Raw genomic sequence first — 12,244 nt, forward strand, 5'->3', positions numbered from 1 at the left:
CATTCCTCCACATAAAATACTATGTGCCCTATTATTAAGTCTCCTCCCTTCAACCTCCTTATCCCTTTGCCTCCCACCTAGATAAATCTTTTGCATCTTTCTTGACCACTCATAACTCCTATGCAGAAACTATTATTCCCTTTGTGTATATTGCCCTAAGATGCAACTGTAATCCATTTGAGCTTTCCTGTATTCATGCTTTATTTCACGAAAGCATGAGCTCCTTTTGAGGGTCTAGTCTGAGGTTGACACACACCCTTCTATTCCCTTCAACATCAGGGATGATGCTTTGCACCTTTGCAGAGGCGAGGTCATGATTGTCAAATGCACCTAGTGTCAGAGTGGATATAAGATATGACATCCTGTAACAGTTTCTGTTGGGGTCCCATCTCTGGCCATGACACAGTTGGTGGTACATAGGGTCCTCTTTATTTCTACATCCATTCAACTAGCAGCAGCTAAATTGTGGCCTTCCTTGAATGGGTAAGACTTTCCACAATAAAAACAGATGGTGTTGTCAAATATGAATGGAAAAACATTATTTCTTGTGTGTGGCAAGGGGAAGAAGAAAGAACAGAGGGCGGAACAAACACACCATTAGCTTTCTTGGCACAATCTGCCTTTCAAGTTTGGTTGCTAAGAAATAACCGTAGATTCATTTGCTGTGTACAAAGGAGAAACTTAGGTCACTAACCCAGAGATTATGCTTCTTATGCAGCTGAATTAGTCACTGAGCCAGACAAAGCCCCACCCTGATTTAGAAGTCATGTGTTAAACTTCCATTTGGGGAATGTGACTTTTGTCTCCTGAGAAGCCATCAAAACTCTGAAATTCCCAGAGGGAATGTGGTTTCTCTGCTTTGCTAACACCAAATGAAGCTGCAGAGCCCTGCCGAGTTCTGAAGCCCAAAGCCAAGCCAGTGTGCAGAAACACTGTCTGTCACCTTTGTAATGTGGGCCTTCTACCTGATTCCTATTCGTTATTTGTGGGTTCTTTTAGAAGCCTGACCTTACTTTCTCACTTCAGTATGCCCTGAATGACCTGAAATTATTCTTAATGCCATGGCTGAGCTAAATCTTTCTTCTTTGCTGATAGGGCTTGAATCTGCTAAATGACTCAGGGGCCTTTGCATGTCAAATGGAATTTGGAGACTTGAAGACAAGATGATGTGGTGATCGTAGAAAGTTGCTGTGGTCTTTGCTCCAAGCAAGGGGATCTAATCTTGATTCTTTTATCCATCCATTTAATGTTTAATAGCAGCTTCTGCCCGTAAGAACACAGGGGGATACAGCATGATACATGTAGACCAGACCTCATAGAACTTGTAGTTTAGAGGGAAATAAACTTTTAATTGAACAACTGCATGAAGGTGTGTGATGAGCACTGTGAACCGAGGGATAGAAAACTAAGGGCTCATTGTGATGGGCTTGGTCAGAGTGGTCAGGAAAGGCTTTCCTTAGGAAGAATGTTAAGTCATGGACTCAGGAAATCAGTGGCTTAAATGACTATCGTGGTTGGGCTTTGAAGGTGAGCTTGAACTTCTAGGAGAACTGCTTTGCACTCTTTCAAATTGCAGGAGAATTAGCCCTCAGGTGTGACTGTTCCTATGCAGTTCTGTGCTACAAGTGGTACAATATGTATCTGGCCTTTGCCCCTGGTTCCTGGTACAGCATTAAAACCCTTGAAATTTCCTGACAGGAGCATCTTTTGTTACTCATAATGAGCCCCTCTCAGCCATACTTGAGTTTATTCTAATGGGGTGACTCTGGGTGGGCCCATTGAGAGCTTCGGGTTGGGGGCTAGTCACCAGAGGAACCAACCATGTGATTAGAGGGTTGGAAATTTCAATCTACCCTTGACCTCTGGGGACGGGGGAAGGACTGGAGAGTCTTCATTGCCAATGGCCAGTGACTTAATCAACCATGCCTAGGTAATGAAAGTTCCGCAAACACTCCTCAAGGATAAGGTTTGGGAGCTTTCCAGTTGGTGCTTGGGAGGTTGGCATATTCAGATTGGGCATGGACGCTCCATACCCACCTCCCCCTCCCGCACTAAGACTGCCACCAAATACCATGCCCGAAGCATCACTTCCTCTTCCATTTGGCTGTTCCTGAGTTGTATCCTTTACAATGAGCCTGCTGGTTTGTAAGTGTTTTCCTGAGTTCTTTGAGTCATTCAAGTGAATTATCAGACCTGAGGGGGTTATGGGAACCCTTGGATTGATAACCAAGTCAGACAGAAGAGTGGGTTGTCGGGGTCCTGGGACTTATGACTGGTGTCTGAGGCGTGGGGGCAGTCTTGTGGGACTGAGCCCTTAAACCCATTGGAGTCTCAACGCTGACTCCAGGTAGTGTCAGAATAGGACTGCATAGTAGGGCACCCACGTGGTGTCAGAAAAAAGACATCTCATCAGGTTTACTCTAAATGTAAACCAGACGTGTTTCTGCTCCAGCAGAGGAGCAAATGGAAATCAGTGATTCTGACCAGGAGCCATAGCCACGTTGCAAACATGAAGCACTGATTTAACACCCAGGTGAACGTGGACTTTTTACCTGAAACATAGATGCCAGAGGAGCTGGCTCTTTCGAAACTGACCTGTGTCTCTGTGCTCTTGCTGGATGCTTCACTCTTCCCACACCTTCTTCCAGGGAAGAGATACGCAATGTCAGTGCACTGGAATGCTTCCAAAGGCCTTCTCTGGGCTGGGCAGGTAGGCGTGGCTGCACTTCTCAGGCTCTGTGAGCCAGAGGTAGTGGGGGTTGTGTCCTCTTTTCTTCTTTTCTTTCTCCAATGGACAGAATGTAAATGGTCCAGTATCAGCCCATGATTGCAAGGTTGATGTGGAAAAGAAGTTTTTACTTTCATTGTTGTCTTCCCACTGTGCAACTCTTTGTTTGGGCTACATATTTCTACATGGACCCCTGGGCCTTTTGGAAAAATTCCTTTTGACTTTTGTAGTGGGACTTCAATGTTAGGAGGTGTCAATGACCTTGTAACACTCGCTGTTTTGTTTCCTTGGAACCAAAGTGGTATAAATAAAGCTCACTTCATGGGTTGTTTTGTTTCAATTTAAGATAATATTCCAAGGCCAAAAGCATCCTCTTTCAAAATTAGTTTACTGGCAAAAAAAAATGGCTTTCTTTATAAGAGTTCACCCTTACATTTATATGCCATTTTAATGATTCCAAAGCACTTCTACAATATTTATTTCACCACCAATATCAACCCTTGGGGCCTGTATGATTGTCCATATTGTAAAGGCGAGGACTGGAGGCCTGGACTGGATGAGTTGATTTGCTTAAGCCCATGCAGATCGTGGTGGAGGCAGGCCGGGGACTTTGAAGTGCACATTTTCCACACTGCAGTCATGGAAAGCCAGCCCCTGCCTCTAATTCTTGCTTGTGGGGGGAATGGAGAAGTGAGGCCTCACTTGATGAGCAACAGGACCCCAGGGTTGGGGGAATAGGAGATATAAAAATAAATAAAAATTGGACAGTTTGCACTTACCTAAAGTGACTCCAGAACACTTATAGGGCAACACACCAGCAGGACGAGCAATCACTCTCTACTCCCAGAATTGATGGCCATAGCAATGACTGCTGCTGACCACGGAGGAGAATACTTCTGTAAAAATGCCCAGTATCTGGGAGCATAGACACCAGTAACATGTAGGTAGAAACAGAGCTAAAGGCTTTAAAAATCCCTTCTCAGCACTAGTCCCAACTGGATCTGAATCCATGACACAGGCAGCGAGAGCTGGAGTTGGGGGGGTTGGGGGGCATACCTGACTTGTCAGGTTGAATGAATGCCCACAGTGAGCCATAGAGTGAAGCATCCTTTCTTCCTAGTCCAGCTAGTCTCAAGTGAGTGATGATCTCGGAATATATGACCCAATCTGCCCAGCCTTTTGGAGTCAAGACCTTGCATTCCTGGGAAGGAAATAGCAAGAGCCAATAAAAAGCAAGAGAAGCCAGATAGCATTTATTCCCATCACGTTCCATTGCCAGGCTTCCCGACCCCTCCTTGTGATATTATTTTGACTTTATTTATTTTTTTAAGATTTTATTCATTTATTCGACAGAGATAGAGACAGCCAGCGAGAGAGGGAACACAAGCAGGGGGAGTGGGAGAGGAAGAAGCAGGCTCATAGCAGAGAAGCCTGATGTGGGGCTCGATCCCAGAACGCCGGGATCACGCCCTGAGCCGAAGGCAGACGCTTAACCGCTGTGCCACCCAGGCGCCCCTATTTTGACTTTAAAACAACAACAACAACAACAACAAAAACCAGGAGGGTTTAATATGTTTTAGAAAGTGCTCTCTGACTGCAGTTTGGACATGGGGCCAAGGAGGGCAAGAGAGGAAGACGTTTCAGTTCAAAGATTCAGGAGGCTCTCCCCAAGACAGTGGTAGCAGGGATGTAGAAGGGGCTAGTTTAAGAAAAGAACAGGTAGATTTGTGGAAAGAGAATGAAAGAAGGTTTGGGGGCAGGTGCCTGAGCTCTTCATGTTGCTATCAACCTTCGGCATCTTTCAGCTGTCAGTCTTGATGTTGCTACCAACATTCAGGGATCCAAGAAATGTGGGTTTGGTGTGGGTGTGACCAGAAATGGTGGATTTAGTCTGGGATGTGCTGAGTGTGAGTTGCTTCTGCACATCTCAGTAGATAGCCAGGAAGAAGTTAGGGAGATGATTTTGAGGCTCAAAGTTAGAGAGCAGGGCTCACCATGTAGTTTTGGGGATCACCTACACAGAGGTGGTGGATGACCCTTTAGAATAGAGGATATCGCTTGAGGAACACCTGTGCCAGTAGCAGAGAAGCTACCGGCCAAGAGCTGAATCCCGGTGAACCCCAGTGCTTAAGGGATGGGTTTGTATTAGGACCCTTGCATGGTTCCCAGTTACCTTTTACCTTCAGTTAAAATCAGTGCTTTTGTTACTATGCTTGACCCAATGACCTTCTTTTCTTGCTATGGACCCACTTTTACTCTCTTTTTAGCAAGATTGATTTATTAGTTGTCAATCATAGACCATTCATTGCTCTCTAAGAAAACCTACACTGTTTGTCTTTGAGTTCATGTTTTCCCTGGTGCTGTCACCGTTTTCTTTTAAGTCCCTGTTCAATTCTTGCCACTCCAGAAGAGTTTTCAGATTAAGTGTCCCCCAGCTCCAGCTGCAATTAGTCAACTCAGAGGACAGTGGGATGATGGAAGCGGAGGGTCTATCGATCATTTGGCTTTCTCTCCAATGTGACAAGTAAGGTAAGTCAGGTCAAATGAGGCCAGGTGACTCACTCAACGTTATACTGTCAGATTGAGTCTCCTGACACCTAGGCAGGGGTTCTTTCTGTTAAGCCACACTGCCTTGTGATTTTGATTCTTCCCTCTGCCACCTTGATGGTGACTTAAACATCCAGTCTCATTCCCTCATCCTCCTCCAGTATAGCCCTACAGAGAGGCAGAGCAGCGATTTCTCTTATTAAATTAGCTCTCATTTGATATGGATCATTACCTCTACCCTCTTGTGCCTTGGATGGTCATTTCCACCCCACATATCCAGAGCCCAAAGAAGTAACAAGGCAATCCTACAAAAATGAGTTCATAATTATGAGAATCTCAGGAATTGGTTGATTGATTGATTGATGAGTGTTAAGTGCCCAGTAAGTATGTCTGCCATCACTCATGCAAAGGTTTATGATTGCTCTTCTTTAATTACCTCCCAATACACATGCCATCTCTCCCTCCCCCGCTCCCACCCCCCATCCACCATCTGCCCTTCTCCCCAGCCCTCCTTCATATTAGGCTATCCTTGATGCCTTTCGCTAGATTGGCCTCTTAATAAAAGATTAATAAGAGGCTCAAATACTTTTCAAACCCATATAAAGTTATTGGTGGTTTTTGTAAACATGTGGGTGCTTCAATAGTTATTTTAGGGAGAAAAAGAAGATCTCATATGTGTATTTACCTATTCACTAGGACATTTTTGAATGTGTTCATATATGGCTGTTTCTCTAGTAGAAAAGAAGATCTATGCCTTTTCTGGACAAATTACTAAGATCATATTCTCTCATGCAGCTAGATCTTTCTAATTCAAGGTGACAAACAAAACTGATAAACAGTATTATAATTTAGGGGTTATGGGTAAAGTAAATTTGACACAGTAAATGTATTTTTTCTGTGTCGATATGCCTTCTAGTACATCAGGACCCACTGTATATTTAATTTGTGTAATCCATTTATGTTCATTTCAAAGCAGAATGGCTTTTGTTTTACATGATTATCGGTATATTTTGTGATAAAATATACATAACAAAAAAGTAGCATTTTTTAAAAGATTTTATTTATTTATTTGACAGAGAAAGAGAGACAGTGAGAGAGGGAACACAAGCAAGGGGAATGGGAGAGGGAGGAGGAGGCTTCCTGCTGAGCAGGGAGCCCAGTGCAGGGCTCGATCCCAGCACCCTGGGATCATGACCTGAGCCGAAGGCAGACACTTAACAACTGAGCCACCCAGGGGCCCCCCAAAAATATACCATCTTAACCATTTTTAGATGTATAGTTCTATGACATTAAGTTCATGCACACTGTTGTGCAACTATGGATTTCAAAACATGACCTTTGCTTGGGTGACGTTGGCGATATCTGACGTGCCTGCAGCATGATTCTTGACTGGGAAGACACTCACTGCATCAGAAAGTGGGGGTAACTTATTTTTGCATGGGCTTGTATTGTTTTGGCCTCCCAACACTCTGTCTGTGGGCCATATATTAAATAATTGGGGTAAGTTATGTTTCTATTTCACAACATTTTCTAGTAACAGTAGTCATGTGATATATTGCAAATCTGGCGTGAAAATCACTCATTTAGGTGGAAAACGCAACCCCCTGACATCCAATCTGGTTTCTCTTTACAGGCTAATACTTTAAAGCCAATCTTTAAAGGATTAATTTTAGATAAAGCTGCTACTCTGTTAATAAATGAGCATTTTTGAGTGCTTACTTCCTACCTGCTGCTGTGCTAAACATTTGATTGATGGTTACCTCATTTAATTCTTTCTTTTAAGGTTTTATTTTTTTTATTTGAGAGAGAGAGAGAGAGCGCACGCGCCTGCGCATGAGGGGGGGGGTGCAGAAGCAAGCTCCCCGCTGAGCAGGGAGCCCGAGGCAGGGCTGGATCCCAGGACCCTGGGATCATGACCTGAGCCGAAGGCAGCTGCTTAACCCACGGAGCCACACAGGTGCCTCCACCTTATTTAATTTTTGAAATAACTCCATTGTCCCTGTTTTACAAATGAAAAAATTGGTACTTAGCTTATCCAATGTCAAGCAGGTGGTAAATGACAAAGTTAGAGTTCGATCAGACCTTAACCATTCTGCTGCATTCCCTTCCAGATTTCTCAAACATTTGTAAGAGTTTTGTAATAATAACTAGGCCTAACAACATAAATAACGTATTAAAAGTAACTAACATACTGAAGGCATGTGATACTTCTTTATTAAGTCATTCAGAAAGAATGTCGTATGTAGGGGATATGCTATTAATTTATTTTAACCACATTTTAATAGGAAAGCCAAGAAGAAAAACCTTGTAAAATATCATTTAAATACAGATTAAACCTCAGTTATTCCTCTTGTCACTATATTGCTGGGGGACTGTTTCTGTGCAGGGGGCTGTGCCTGCAGGACGCGCCCTTGCTCTCCAACATGTCAATCTCAATTATGTCATAGAGGCAAGCAGGGTGGAGGGAGCATTTGTTGATTCTGTTTCATGAGTTGGAATACTGAGTAATGAGCTAGGAAACCTCTACAGAACTGATTTTTTGATTGTGTCTTTTGGTTCCTCTAAGAGATAGATTGTAGATTTTTTTTTTAAAGAGAGATGCCACATTCTATATAAAACTCCTTTTTATATAGTTCACGGAAGAGGCGGTATAGCAGATGGCTCATAGTGCTGGTTGCTGTGAATTCGGGGTTCGCTTTGGGAGCTTGAGCAAGTTTCTAAATTTCTTCAGTCCTCAACGTTCTCACCTTTAGAGCTGAGATTATAATATCTACCCCACTAAATACACAGTCAATGTTAGCCTTCCCATTTCCGTCTCCTTCTACCTTTTTAATTCAGCAGATAATTGTTAAAAGGATGTCTTGTGTGTTAGGTCCTTTTCAGGACACTGTATTCTTCTAAGAGCTCAAAGCAAGAGGCAGGAAAGGCATCTAACGTGCTCTTTGCGATGTAGATTAATGGCAGTATAATAGAACTATCAGCGCTCCCTAAGTGCTCCGGAAGCCTGAAGGGTGGAGCAACTACTTGTTTAGGGGTAGAGTGGGTAGCAGCATTCATTTTAAACATCTTTTGTATTTAACGGTCATTTAATACTTGGTGAACATTAAACCTTTATGTTTTAGAGTCAGAAGTTAACTCGACCTAAATACTAGGTTGATTTTCAGCGCACGGCAATTTGCTATTTGTCATTGGGTTTAGAAAATGTTCTCCTGGATTACAGCATTCTTTACAGTGATCACTATCAGAAGTAATTGATTTTAGGAGACTGAAACCATCCAGAGACATGTAATATTTTTGGCTTGATCATAGCTCACAGGAATTGTGGAATTATAATACTGAGGGAGCACCCAGTATCTGGCAGACCCCGAGGAGGCAGGAAATGTCCTTGCCTTCCCCGAGCCTGTGGTCTTGGCATTGGGCTTGGAGAGGGAATCCGCTCCCAGCACAGCATGATACACACCATCCTTGTTGGGGTGAAAACTTGGTACTTCCCCTGGTCTTGGCATTATTTCTGTTGCATTGTACTTTTAACTTGTACAAAGGAATTGTGAAATCATAATTTGATAAAATATTAAGGTCATTTAGGAGTGCTGTGGCATTTATCCGGTGATCCATCACTGATTCAAAATGACTCACCGTCATTAGAATGCAGCCAGTCATGCTAAATTTGACAGCAGTTCTCCGTTCAGATTTGTGAAATGTCATCTTTGGTGGCTACACTGAAAAGTATTAATTTTTCTCCGTTCTTCCAGAAGGGTGAAGGCTTGGCCTCTGCTTCTGAATCTCTGCACCTCTCATGGGGTGATGGAAATGCCAGAGGTTCTGCTCTGCTTTCCCACCTTTCCAGACCCATTGTGTGTGTACACCAGTTGTGTTTATAGATCATTCAGAGAGCCAGGCCTCTTCCCCCGTACCCGTGGTTTCTAACTGGCTGGTAAACCCTGATCTAGTATTATTGGTTCACTCAGTCATTATTTACTTAATAGTTATGGTAGGGATTGAGATATGGGGGTCCAAGAGATAGGCTAATAATTTGTTACCCTGGGCAGGCTGATGATTTGATGCCACTTCAGACTGTTGTCCTCTAAATAGTTGTTCACAACATTTTTAAGAGGAAAAGCCAAGCCCTGGATGAGAGGGAAGGGGGTAGGCAAAGAATCCCTCAAATCCCCCTTCTGCCAGTTCCTAGGATCTCAATGACCGGAAGAAAAATAGCAGACCCCTTCTTTTTCCTTCCAAGCATATTCTCTACAATCCCTGAGAAAAGTTCTAGTGGGTACTATTTTTGTTTCATCTAGTTAAGTTTCCAGAGATGTTTTCAGCACCCCATTGATGAGTCTGTATGTGGAAACTGCCGTAACATCCAGGCTTTTAATCTAGCCCTGGAAAGAGGCACTGGGATAGATCCCAGAAATGCAGATAACTGAGATGCTGCCTCAGCACTCCAGGAACTTGAGGCAATAGCTTATTCTATGCTATCAAACAGCATGACAGACTGTTAATGTAGTAGGAACCCAGATGGAGGAGCAGTGAATTCAGGCTGTGGAGGTCAAGGTGGCTTGTGGAGGTGATTCATGGAGGTGACGCCAGGGTGGGACAGATGGTGAAAAAAAATTTTTTTAAAGATTTTATTTATTTATTTGACAGAGAGACAGCCAGCAAGAGAGGGAACACAAGCAAGGGGAGTGGGAGAGGAAGAAGCTGGCTCCCAGCGGAGGAGGGAGCCCGATGCAGGGCTTGATCCCAGGACCCTGGGATCAGGCCCTGAGCCAATGGCAGATGCTTAACGACTGACCCACCCAGGCGCCCCCAGATGGTGAAATGAAATGTCCCTCTTTAAAGTACATCTGGTATTCCTGGTTTGAACTTTTCAAACTGATGAAATAGGCTACTTTAATTTTATAGAACCTAAAGCCTTAAACTTATGGGACTGCTCAAGGCAGGGTGAATGTGATATTGCAGTAATTCTTGTCATATCTGACTTACAAAATGAGATCAAGTTACTAGGCAGAGATTCTTGACTTCTTGCTGAGCCTTAAAGGGAAAGATTTTTTTTAACCATCTCTAAGACACAAATTCACGCCAATGGAAAGCCATTCTCAGATTCCAAAGTTTTAGAGCAGTTCTTTGCTTAACTACAAAGGAGTTCGTTTTGTCAATCTCCCCTATCTCTACTGACCAGAAGGAAATAAGAGCATCCAGACTTCTCAGTTTTCAAAGCAAAAGGCGTGGGGCCTCTTGTTTTTCTATCATAGTTGATTGTCGCCTATTGTTCTTTAATCCACAGTCACTTGGAAATATTCCCTTGAATGTCCTTCACTGGGAACCTTTTGAAGGGAGCTCTTCTTTGGGAAAGGGAATTCTTAATGTTATGTTTGTCATCTCCAAATCTTCCAGAATAGATTTTTTTTAAGATTGTCTCGGAATTGACTTTTTAAGTGAAAATGAACATCTGTCATGTCCTGCCAGTGGGGAGGGAAAATATTTTTGAGGGGGTAGTTAGGGGGTTTCCTAACACTCATTAGCATTGCAAGCTGGAGAAGCCACTGATGCCACAGCCTGTGTCAGCCGCTGGGCCCACCAGTGTTGCCCTGACAGTCCAGTCCTGGGTTTTCTTGCCTCAGGTGGACTGTTACTATATTCTGACAAGCACTGTCATTTAGTATGTTCACATTGCATTTTTCTACCTTGTACTTTTGTTTGCTGCTGGGGAGAAAGAAAGGTGATAACTTGTGCTATAATTTCTAAAATTAGTTTGAGTGGTTTGGTTTTAGTCTAGATAAAGAGACCGAGCTACATTTTGTTGTTTTTTAACTTGACGTCTCACACTGAGATGACAAGTTATCATTCGGAGGGAGCTTTCATTACACTTATATCTTCTCAGCAAAATATTCCTCTGGTATAGGTAGATGTGTAGTAGAAAAGAAGAATGAGGGGCGCCTGGGTGGCTCAGTCAGTCAAGTGTCTGCCTTTGGCTCAGGTCATGATCCCAGGGTCCTGGGATGGAGCCCCACGTCAGGTTCCCTGCTCAGCAGAGAGCCTGCTTCTCCCTCTCCCTCTGCTGCTCCCCCTGCTTGTACTCTCTCTCAGATAAATAAATAAAATATTTTTTAAAAAAAGAAAGAAAAGAAGAATGAAACTCGCTAGTAAAACATGTTGAAAAGCATTCAACTCAACCCCATCAAAGAAATGCAAAATAAACAATAAGATAATTTGGGATAGAATTAGCCAAGTTTTTTTTGTTTTTGTTATTTAATGATGATTCCCACATCTGGTAAGGGTACTACTCATATACTGTTTATAGAAAAGAAAATTCGTATAACCTTCTTGAGAAATAATTTGTTGTTATGTATCAGAGCTTTTAAAATGTTTATGCCCTCTGGCCCATTACACTCTTTTAGAGATCTTTGCAAAGGAAATCATATGAACAGAGTACAGGGATGTTTACATTATTATTAGTGATAAAAAGGGAAAATCTAAGATTCAATAGGGAAATGATTTTGTAAACCATGACATATCTATGTATGAACTATTATGCTTCCATCAAAAATGATGTTTAGAGGGACGCCTTGCTGTCTCAGTCAGTGGAACATGCAACTCTTGAACCTAGGGTTGTGAGTTGGGTATGGAGATTACTTAAAAATACAATCCTTTTTAAAAAATGCTGCTTAGAGAAACTGTAACAACATTAAGAAAGCCTATGATAAATAATAAGAGGCCAAAATATTGTGCTATTGAATTTTACAATGGCATAATTGTGTCAAACAGCAGGACAGCAAACAACAACCAAAAAACAAAACAAAACAAACAAACAAAAAAACCAAAACAAAAACAACAATAAAAACTGGAAAAAGAAACTATCCCAAATATTCCCCCCCACATTATCCCCCTTTTTTATATAAGAAACACAGATATTTCCAATAGGTTTTTCTATTATTTATAAAATGAGTGGTACCGAGATATAATGCT

General features: G+C 42.5%; 1 protein-coding gene across 3 annotated transcripts in view; it reads left to right on the forward strand.

The window, feature by feature from the left end:
* LRRC8B (leucine rich repeat containing 8 VRAC subunit B) overlaps positions 1-12,244 on the forward strand; it is a 65,863-nt gene that overhangs the window by 28,763 nt on the left and 24,856 nt on the right. The window lies entirely within an intron of this gene.

The sequence above is a fragment of the Ursus americanus genome, chromosome 12 (assembly GCF_024610735.1).
Source record: "Ursus americanus isolate L20-20 chromosome 12, mUrsAme1.1.p, whole genome shotgun sequence".
Classification (NCBI taxonomy): Eukaryota; Metazoa; Chordata; class Mammalia; order Carnivora; family Ursidae; genus Ursus; species Ursus americanus.